We start from the raw sequence: 10,492 nt of genomic DNA, 5'->3' as shown, positions 1-10,492 counted from the left end.
TTCCATGTAAATCAACGGGAATTTCCATGTACTATCGGGGGACTGGTATGGCCTTTTCTGTCCAAAAGAGCACGTCCGAGTCTTTTAGAAGGTTCCCAGAAGAGGAGGCTGATTTTTGTTCTGCTCTGTTATTAATTTATCCTTGGATGAAGCAATCATCAAATGCTATGAAATTAGAAATCTATTATTTTACAACATACAGCTTACTTGGAATGTATGAGGACATCTAACCAAGCTAGGCAAAAAAAAAAGAAAAAAAAAAAAAGAGAAAATAAAGGAAAAAAAAAAGGAGAAAAAATATCAGAGCAAACTGTAAATAAGTAGTTTGAAACTGTTGAAATGGTAATACTTGCTAGAGCATACCATATTTCAGTGGTAGTTCAGCAACCAATGCAGTGGAGTGGCATAATGGAAAGGATGACAACATCAGGACTGTTGTGACAAGGTCTGATTGTTATTTGTGTATAATTTAAGGAGTAACCTAATCTTCTGAGCTAACACACATCAAAGAAACAAGAAATCAGGATTGCCAAAGAGAGGGCAGTTTTATAATTTCCAGACTGCTGGTCTTATACAGTTTTTGTACAGGGTGTCATTAATTTTGTGTATTCAGATGCTCAATGCAGCTCAGTTCTGTTCGTTTCACAAATTTTCCTCCCTAATCTTCTTTATACCCCTTGGTTTCACATTCTTTATCACCTATCACCTATACTTGAAGGACATCATGAGGCACAACTCCATTAAACCTTTGAAAAAAAATGTAATTTAGAATATATGTGAACATAAATAGGACGGCACTTTCAAAGTTAGTTATGGCTGTGCAAGATAAGGCAGTGACCGACTATTTTCAAAACAGTCCCACCCTTTTTAAATAATATTTACCAGTTTAAAGCAACAAACCACTTTAATAAGCAGGACATAATCAATCCCAGACTAGCAAGAACTTACAAGTATCTGCAAGTAGCTCACCCATACCAAAAGACCCATTAGGCATTTCAGTGCCACAAATACCTATTTATTTATACATGTATACTTAGATATTTATGTATAAAATGCATATGGTTGTGCACACACTGTATGCATATACATAATAATATGTAGGTAAGCAGTTAATTCAGTAAGGCTTTTTTACCAGTGAGGCTGGGAGTACTTCTATGTTCGAGACTAGGTTTTCCAAAGGTAAAGGCTATGTTTTTCCTGCAAATTGCTTGTGGAGTTTTAACAAGCGCTAAGGCTCAGACTAAACAGGTGAGCTGGTGTTAAAAGTGTGTGTTTATTTGTGTCTGAAGTAGCATGTGTACCTGTGCACTGAAAACAATTTCTGTGTTATGCACCTCTGCAAATAAAAGTGCCTGTGCACACACATCCACACAGGGATGTCAGTTTATGTGTTATGCTGGGAATGTGCTAATTCCAGGGACAATGTGAGCTCATGCTACACTTGGTTTTACTGTTATAAACCTGTAAATAATTTGGGGGTTGGTTCTTTACAAGGCTATTTTAGCAAAGCCAGCAGCGAGCAGCATCCAAGGCTGGTCCAGAGGGGCGCTGGGGACACMTTAAAGTCCCCATTGCCACTGGAGCCAGCACCTCCTCAAACTGCAGCCTCAGAGACACGCACATGCTTCAGAGTACACCCTCTCTCTTGCATTTAATAAGGGAATTCGTGCTGGCACTCCCAGCAGGAACAAAGCTCAAGGAGGCTCCGCGGCCGCCCCGGGCGTCCCACGGGAGCAGGAGCCGGGAAGGTGCCGGGGATGATTCACCCACCCCGGGCTGCAACCAGGTGCTCTGCAATTAACTGCACTAACCTGCGCTTGGAGGGAGTTCAGAGCCAAGGTTAGCTCTGGCGCTGCAGTTGGTTTAAAATCTGTGCTGGGGATTATGTTCAGTTATTTATAAGGCTCTTTTTTCCTTTTTTTTTTTTTTTTTTTTTCTGGCTCTGCTTAGAGATTGGAAAAAAAAAAGTGCTGTCTATATTTTGAGTTCTAATAATATTTAATGCAGAGTATACAGGAATTCTCCCTCTGAAGTTGGAGGGAGGGACCAGAAAAATGACATTTAAAGTTCGGATGACATTTATTTTGGTATATTGGCGGGCTTGGGGTAGGTGGGGAGAGAAAGATGGCTTTGAAAGGCAAAATGCTTAGAGGGATAACCCTTTGCAGTTTTACAGAACATGGCAGGGCTTAAAAAATGTGCCTGATTTAGCACATGGACAGACTACATGATCTCTTTTGAAATCTGCACAGGATCTTTTTACCCGCTGGGTTTAATTTCAGAATCCACTGCAGTCATTAAAGAAAATAAAATTATGTTTGTTCTTTCATCTGGAGCACAGAGCAGTATCAGTTTTTCATTCCCTCCTCATTTTCCTTCCCCCTTCCCCCCCCCCCCAAAAAAAAAAAAAAGGAGGGGAAAAAAAAAAAGGATGTGTATATGGAGGAATTCATTGTATAGTTCCTCGAAAATTGCTGATCTTCAACAGCTGCTTCTAATTGATTCTGTTTACTTGGTTGCCTAATACGTGCACCATGTAACACTATTTTTGTGCTCTTAAACAAGAGACTGGCAGAACTGAAACCTGATGTGCAGTGAGCTGGCAATCAGTCTGGAGGGGTTTTGCTGAATCCTCGAAAGTCTGATTTTTTGAGGCAATATGGATATTATATGTGGAAATAAGTCTGCAGAGCCTGAGCACTTCCCATTCATTGGCCAGAATATTTTTCATTCCCAGTTAACATCGGGGGCAATGCAAAGTCAGACAAGGGCCTTGTGTACACACAGGCTTTTCCCAGTCCTACTCTATCATTATCCTTAAACCATTGCTGGTTCGTCTGCTTAGTTTCCTGTGCAGATATAAGTATTTCACGGTAAGAGTAGCTTTTGTCCCACCTTTTTAAAATCATTTCCAAATCAAAAATAAAATAAAATAAAATAAAATAAAATAAAATAAAATAAAATAAAATAAAATAAAATAAAATAAAATAAAATAAAATAAAATAAAATCTGCTGACCAGCTCCAGCTAGTCTGAGATGTCACAGGATGATAGAGACACTGAACTACAAACACAGCCAATGTGGCTCTTATTGCAGGACAAAATGAACTGTTATACATGACGTTTATGCTCAGTTTGCAATATTGGCATGTCTGCCCCAACTACTGGATCAGCATCTCTTGTGAGATATGTAATCACAGAATCACAGAATCATAGAATGCTTAAGGTTGGATGCAACTCTTCTTTTTGTAACCTGGAAATAATTAATAGCATTCCAAATAATGGTGTTTGTATTTCACACTTTTCATGCTTGCTTCAGAGGTAGTCCAGATATCACCAGATATCACCAGATATCATATATACTGACATCACACCCATAAACTCAAGTGGATAGGGGTGTACTGCGGATTAGATGAGGATGAAATCAAGGCTCCAGATCATCTGCACAGTGATTCTCTTGAATTCACATGCATTTACCAGGGTATATTCACCAACAAATGATCTATGTTGCAAGAATGGGACAAGGTAGCCAGTTCTATACATCATGTGTGTGCCATGGGAGGCTTTTAGACCAGGTCTTGGCGCGTTATCCAGCACATGACAGGTACTGGTGAACATCTTCCACAAATGGAAAGATTCCCCATCTCTGGGCAGTGGGATTTGAGTTTGCCAGGGTTTTATCGCTGTGCCACCGTTCACTTTCTGATGTACTGTGTCACATTTTATCCTGCTTTGTATTAGTTGTAAAAACACTTAGCTACATCACAAGGGTTTTAAGAGCCGTAATTAAGCAACGCCTGCAAAACATTGAGGGAYGTGAGTCTCTACTAAATTCAGATTTTAAAGGTTCTCTTATGAAGAGAATGAATTTGAGACAGAAAGGCAGCATTAATGCTACAATTCTCTTTATTAGCTCAAAAAGCTGCTACGTTTATGCTGGAGTGGTCCATAGCAGGCATGAGAAAGGTATTCTGCAGGTTTCATGACTAATTTTGGGTTGTTTTYTTTTTYCCCCCCAGAATTTTTAATCATATTAGAGTTTAAACTTTGTGAATAGATTCAAAGGATTCAAAGAAAACCAGTCTGGTATTAGGCAAGTAAACTTGTTTTGCCAGTCTCTAGAAAACAAAGAATGGAAGACCTTTATTTGGAGCTGCAGAAAAGCTGTTGCTGGGGCTGCTACTACCTTTGCTGTGAAGAGCAACACAAAATACCCTGAAGTGCTAGAAGTGCCAATACCCACAGCAGGCATCATGCAAAATTATAATATAATATATATATATAAAGCATACAATATATACAATATAAGAAAGAGATGGTGGAAAGACATGAAAGACATTAGGTTTWCAGAGGAAAGCCTAATCTTAGGACATTTCTTTTTAACTTTTCACATGAACAAATTAGAGTAACTCTCTGATTACTGGATGTTAGTATATTTACTTGAAGGTCCATSAATTAGTGACGTTTAGTATTTGGGGAATAGACTTTGTTGTCTTCCACTGCAGCGGTAAAAAAGAACGTATTTATCACCATCATTTTACTGCACCAGAAGTGCCAAAATGCTCAAGGCATTGGCACAGGCAATTAAAAAAAATGCCACGTTAGTGAGAAACCTGAGTAGAATGATATCCAGGAGATCTGGATGTGTGGCCAACAGGGTGACTAGGGTACTACAAAGGTTTAATAGCCAAGATTGGAGGTTTCTGCAAGATTAYTGCCTAGGTCTGAGGGCCTCAATAAATCTGGTAGACCGAGGAGGGCCAGGAACCGTGTCTTTGATCTGTTGCAAGCTCAGGTAGGAGAGGATAACATCCATATATCACAAAGCGAGCCATATATTTCAGGCTGCTTTCATCTACCCCCTCATTGTCCCATAAACTAGGTGCTAATTTAGAGAGGCACTGGAGCTGCACTGGGAGCTCCGGGCCCTGTGAGCATCATTCAGGACCTTCCAGAAGCACAAAACTGAAAGGATTTTTTCCAGCTCTCTGCAAGCTACTGCGCCTGMAAATATTCTTACTGGATTTCTATTGTAAAGCTACTTCAGCAATGCTTCACAAAAGAGCAAGAGGAGCAAAGATGCTTCTTTAGCAGGTTTTGTGGGGTTTTTTTGTTGTTCTTTCTGTTTTGTTTTTTAATGGAGTTTGGTAAGTGGATAAAGGTTGGAGATTCTCTACTTCTTCTGTACCACTTTTGGGTGGTACAGAGCAAACGTAAGCTCTCCAGAGTGGAGCAACAACCTTCCTCGGGACCTCAAGCCCTCAGGACCTTCCTCATCCCGTGAAGAAGAACACACTCGTACCCRAAAGCGGTATCAGGGAGCTCTGAAAAGATCCTTTCTTATCTTGAAAAATAATAAAGGGGAAGCTGTCAAGAAAAAATAAGGAGGAAGTGACTAGAACTAATCAATCCTCACTTTCATATTGAGTTTTTTTTTTAAGCTAAGCTTATGCCTTCACAAGTCTAGATCGGGCTGTGAGATATGACGCAGACAGTGCATGCAAGAGGAATGATGAATGAAGTGTAAAGACTGGCGTACATTAGGAAAGAAAACCTGGGTGCTTTTGCTTTTACAAGGTGGCCCTTGTTTGTAATCTGGAGAGAACATTCTGCTGTGGCCTGTGCTTTAAACTGATAACATCCCTGCAACACTAGGGTGTTAATGAAAAGGGTATTCAGTTACCTTTATATAGTTTCAAAATTTTTGGAAGATTATTTCTGATTAGGAATGTTATCCATTTATTTTATTTTAATTTTTGGGGGGTTGTTGATGTTGTTCTTAAAAGAGGAAAAATACTGTATCTTTAAATTAGGAGTAGCTGAATAATGAACCTTGGGCAGTGAAAAGGCTAATGTGCTGTGGAAGAGAAGGAGTTTAATCTAATTTAGTTGGAGGGTGTCTGTCTGTGGTGTTGTTTTCTAGACTGTGGGAATAGAGGAGGGAAGCTGCCCCAGTGAATGGTTCCTCCTGAGCCAGAATCAGTGGGGAGTCCCTTAGATGCCACTGATCCGAAGCCAGGCCATGAAAAGGGGATTAAAGAAATGTTCTGATTTGCAATTCACACTAATGCACCCCGTCGAACCTTTGGTAATATTTCAAACCACATTTCAAGGGAAGTGCCCTTAAAATAGCCAGCTAAATTGTATTAGGGCAGTACTATACAACCCACTCAGCCATTTATGATTTGTTTTTGTTTTTAATTCCTTTAACTGTTGGTGGTGGCTTTCTAAGGTAATTAAAACTTTTGTGCGTTGAGAATATTTGCACTTGCCTGAGAATATTTCGCACTRTGCCCGTCTTGCTAGACAGGCATGTTTATTTAAATATTGTAGCAGAACTGCTACAGAAAATCTATGGTGGTGATGAAAAATGAGCCCAGTCAGTTGAAACAGTAAACATTTTCTGCATACAAATTCAGTAAGAAAGGCAGGTTTAGAAATTTGATAAAATTGTTATCAGCTTTTTTTGTTTGTGTGTGTGATGTTTCTCTTCAATAGTCACTACATTCTGTATATGTCATTTATTAAATATATGTGTTGATTTGTTAGCAAAATGACAGGTTTATCAGACCTAAGCACTTAAACAGTGCCTGAAAGATTCAGTATCAATATAGATTCAGATAGGGTTATTGAACAGGATTAACATTAAACTGCTTTTTTTATGTGTGTGTTTGTAATGAACAGCTTGACAAAAATATTTCTTTACATTTGAAATACAGTTATACCCACAGACTCCTAGACATTAGTGTAGTGCATTCAATGTCTATTTATATTCTGTCATGCCATACTATCATCCCAATGTCCTTTGGAATATTTTATTAAAAATCTTTAATGTATTAATTAACTCTTTAACTCCCCAAACCTATCGTTTCATTTCTCTCTACTGCTGAAGTGTCGGAACGCTTTATCTCAAAAGGATTATTTGGGTTTTCTTTAATCCCATTTCAGAAAGCCTTGCCTTGCACTGTAATTTCCATTGACTCGAGCATGTATAGAATAGCTGCAACTTTGATTTTCACCATTACCCATATCAAAGTATTTTATTACACTGCCATTGCAATAGATTACACAGCATTAAACTTCGCAACGCCAGAGACAGTGCAGGGGGTTGGGTGGACTTTTTATTGCCTTATTTATGCTTTGCTATACCTACAAAATATTTAGCTATGGTTTAAATTACGACACAGCTTATTAAATATTCAGTTTTTTTAATCTTTTGCTTACGGGACAGAAGAGCTGGACTTCAAGATACAGATGATTCCTCTGYACATTTTTGGGAAGCGGGGAGCTTGATAGCTGGAGGCAGAAATGCATCTTTCCTGTGAGTCGGCACATTATTTGAAATCATGTTTAATTATAAAGTTTCATTAAAAATCTTTTGCTTAAAATTTTAGAAGCCTAATAAGATTTCCATTAATTTAAACATATCACTATTCCCACAACGGCCCAAATGCTTTCTTTTTCCTCTTTCATCCATGGTTAAATATGTAAATAAAATGTCTAAAGTCATTCTTCAAAGAAGACAAAAGAAAAAAGAGCTGAGGGAAAAGACAGCCATAAAATTCCTCCCAATTCTCCATAACATTTGCCAGAGGGGGGCCAACTCCTAGCCAGGGCCTAGCAGCAGGGGTGCCTGGCTGCTCCATAGAATCACACATCTCAAATCCCACACACAGGAGAAAAAAAAAATAAAATAAAATATCTTTTCAGCTGGAGCCATCAAAAGGCTCTTTTCATTTATTAGTTACAGAGGTATCTTCCAGTTGCTGATTTCTCAGCGCCCTCATTTTTCCTATAATAATGTTCTATTTGTTAGTTCCCCTGACTCAAGCTCCTTGAATGGGAGATTCTCCCAGAGAGCTTTAAAAAAATATAGAAACTGAAAGAAATGATCTAAAGCAGGATGTGCTGGCTAAAATAATGGCTAGAAAAAAAAAAACAAGGCTGATTTAAATTGGCACATAAAAGTTCAATTAAAAGAGGCAACTACAAAGGTGGGGGCTCCCCCCTTTCTTTTTTTCCTCTCATTTCATTTGTATTTCTTTTTGCCTCTTAGAAAAAAATGAAAGGTTGTTATCAGTGGCATAGAAGAATACAGGCCATGTTTCATTTCATGTATTTTTTTTTCCAGATTATTTTCATGTGCATTGTGATCATAAAACGCTGTTSAAAATTACTTGGGAAAAAAAAAGCCCAACATCCCAAACAATCTAGCTCAACAAAGCAAATATTGAGAGTGTTCGTCTTTTAATTATTATTTAAATTTCTCTTTTTAAAAGGTGCCATGTCTCTTATGAAAGCTTTCTCCTCACTTCCCTGCTACCCCCAGCAGAGCTCTCCAGAAGAGGAATAGGATGAATAGGAATAGGAGGATAGAAATACTAGGAAAACAGGCTCATAGTAACGGAGTAACATAGAAAAGCCCCAACACCCCCCACAACCCTTTCTCACGCACATAGGTACACACTAAAATAAATAAAGCTCCTTTTTTTGCACATAACACTGCCTGCTTTTGTAACATTCCCTAAGGAATGTCAAAATGCCCAAGGAAAGGTCAGTCCATACAAGCAAGACTTTATGATCTCCCCGATCCACCGAAAAGCCACAAAGAGCAGAGTGCTGTTTTAAACTATATATTCTTTTAAATGACGGCTTTCACTTCAAGGCAAAACCTGGCCACATCTTGGGGGTTTTCAAAGACTCTGGGTTTATTGTCCTTGTTTGGATCCATTTCTCCCTTATCACCGCTGAGGAAGCCAAGAGTTTCCTTTCTGGGGGCTGGGGGGGATTTGCTCTGACCCTGCGGGATTTGGTCATTTCCAGGAGAATCCGTGTTCRCCTCGATAAGGAACAGGCTCTCATGGAGAGGAGCCCAGTTTGTGGGGGCGGGCGTGAGTGAAGGAAAGACGATTTTTTTCCTTTCCTCATTAATATGTTCGCTAAAACTACGTTCAGCCTGGGAAAAATAAATAATAAATGGAATAAAGCTAATCTGTTGACTTTTGTTGCAAGGCACCTTTTTGGCCTGCAAAACAGAGCACTATCACTTGGCTGGGGCTTTAACTTCCTCCTTCCAAAAACCCATTGCCAAGCTCTGCTTGCAAAGTGCGCAACGACTTGCTCTGAAACTATGTCTTCTACACAGGACGAAATCACTTCCCTAAGGCTCTACCTCTGGTGTTCTTAGGGTTTCTTAAGGAAGAGAACAAAAAAAAAAAAAAAATAAATAAATAAAGAAAAGGAAAGAAAAAAAGCTGCTTTTCAGGCAGGGATGCCGTGGTGGGATTGATTGAAGACACACTCGGGTACTTTCCCAGCACTGCTCCTGCCCCGTTCACTTAGGGCACTGGGGACACTGGGCAGCAGCCGAGATTCCGGGCTGAAGCAGCGGGTTTTGCGGCGCCGGCAGCGCAGGGTTTACAGCCCAGGCCATAAAATGCGTCCTCCCGCCAAATCCTCCCTGCTGGAGCATTTCCCCCCCAGGGAAGGCGGCCGAGGRGGCTCCACTTCTACCCCTCCTGCTAGGAGAGGAGGGTCCGAGCCCTCCCCGCTCCCTACCTGAGCGGGGCAGGTGAGGCTGCTCCCTTCCAGGGACAAGGGAGGGGGGAAAGAGAGAGAGAAAAAAATCTCCAAATCTCGTTAAACTTTCAAGGGAGGGTGGCGGGAGGGAACAGAGAAAGGCAGGAAAGGCGGGAGGGGGGAGGAACAAATGGGGCCTTTTTCACTCTGTGCTGATCAAGGAAAACCTGTAGGGGTCCTTAAGGAGGTTTCGAGGCGTTCCGAGAGATTGGGAAGTAATCGCCGTGTCCGCTTCACCTTTCTCATGCAAAGCGGGTGCCGCTTGCGAGGCAGCTCCTGCCCAGCGCTTGTGCGAGGGGAGGGCGGGGGGGGGGGATTTTTCCGCCCCCTTCCCCTCCTCTGCTCGGCCTCCACCGCCCCCTAAAAACTCCAGCTGCTCCCGCCCCGGGAGCTGCCGCTAATGCGGGGGGAGCGGAGCAGACAGACACACAGACACACAGGCAGGAACCAGCCCCGCTCTGCAGAGCGACCTATTGCAAAGCCAGCCCGGAGGGCGGCGAGAAGGGAGCGGGGGGGGGCTGTTTTTCAGGCCCCCCTCTTCAGCGGCTTAGATATTTCCTCCTCCTCCTCCTTTCTTCTCCAGCCGAAGAAACCAATCCCCATCTCTCGGGAAGAAAGTGCGGAGCCGCGACCCGTACTGGGAAGAGGAATATCCCTGGAGAAACGCGCTGCGCCCAAAGCCGCCCGGAACATGTGCAAGTTGGAGCAGTGAGCGCCGCGGCCGGGAAGAGGAGGAGGAGGAGGAGGAGGAAGGGTGGTGGCAGAACGGATCGCCAAAGTGGAAGCCCGCCGCGAAAGAAAGTTGCTGCGCTGCCCGCAGTAAGTTCCGCGCATCTGCGCGTTGGGGCCGCGCTGCGCGGGGCTGCTGCGCGGGCGATGCCGCGGCCGCGCTGCCCGCTCCGCGCCCCCTCCGC

This window comes from Nothoprocta perdicaria, unplaced genomic scaffold, assembly GCF_003342845.1.
Source record: "Nothoprocta perdicaria isolate Ctin4 unplaced genomic scaffold, notPer1 scaffold_2, whole genome shotgun sequence".
Lineage (NCBI taxonomy): Eukaryota > Metazoa > Chordata > Aves > Tinamiformes > Tinamidae > Nothoprocta > Nothoprocta perdicaria.
Note: the sequence above shows the minus strand (reverse complement) of the source record.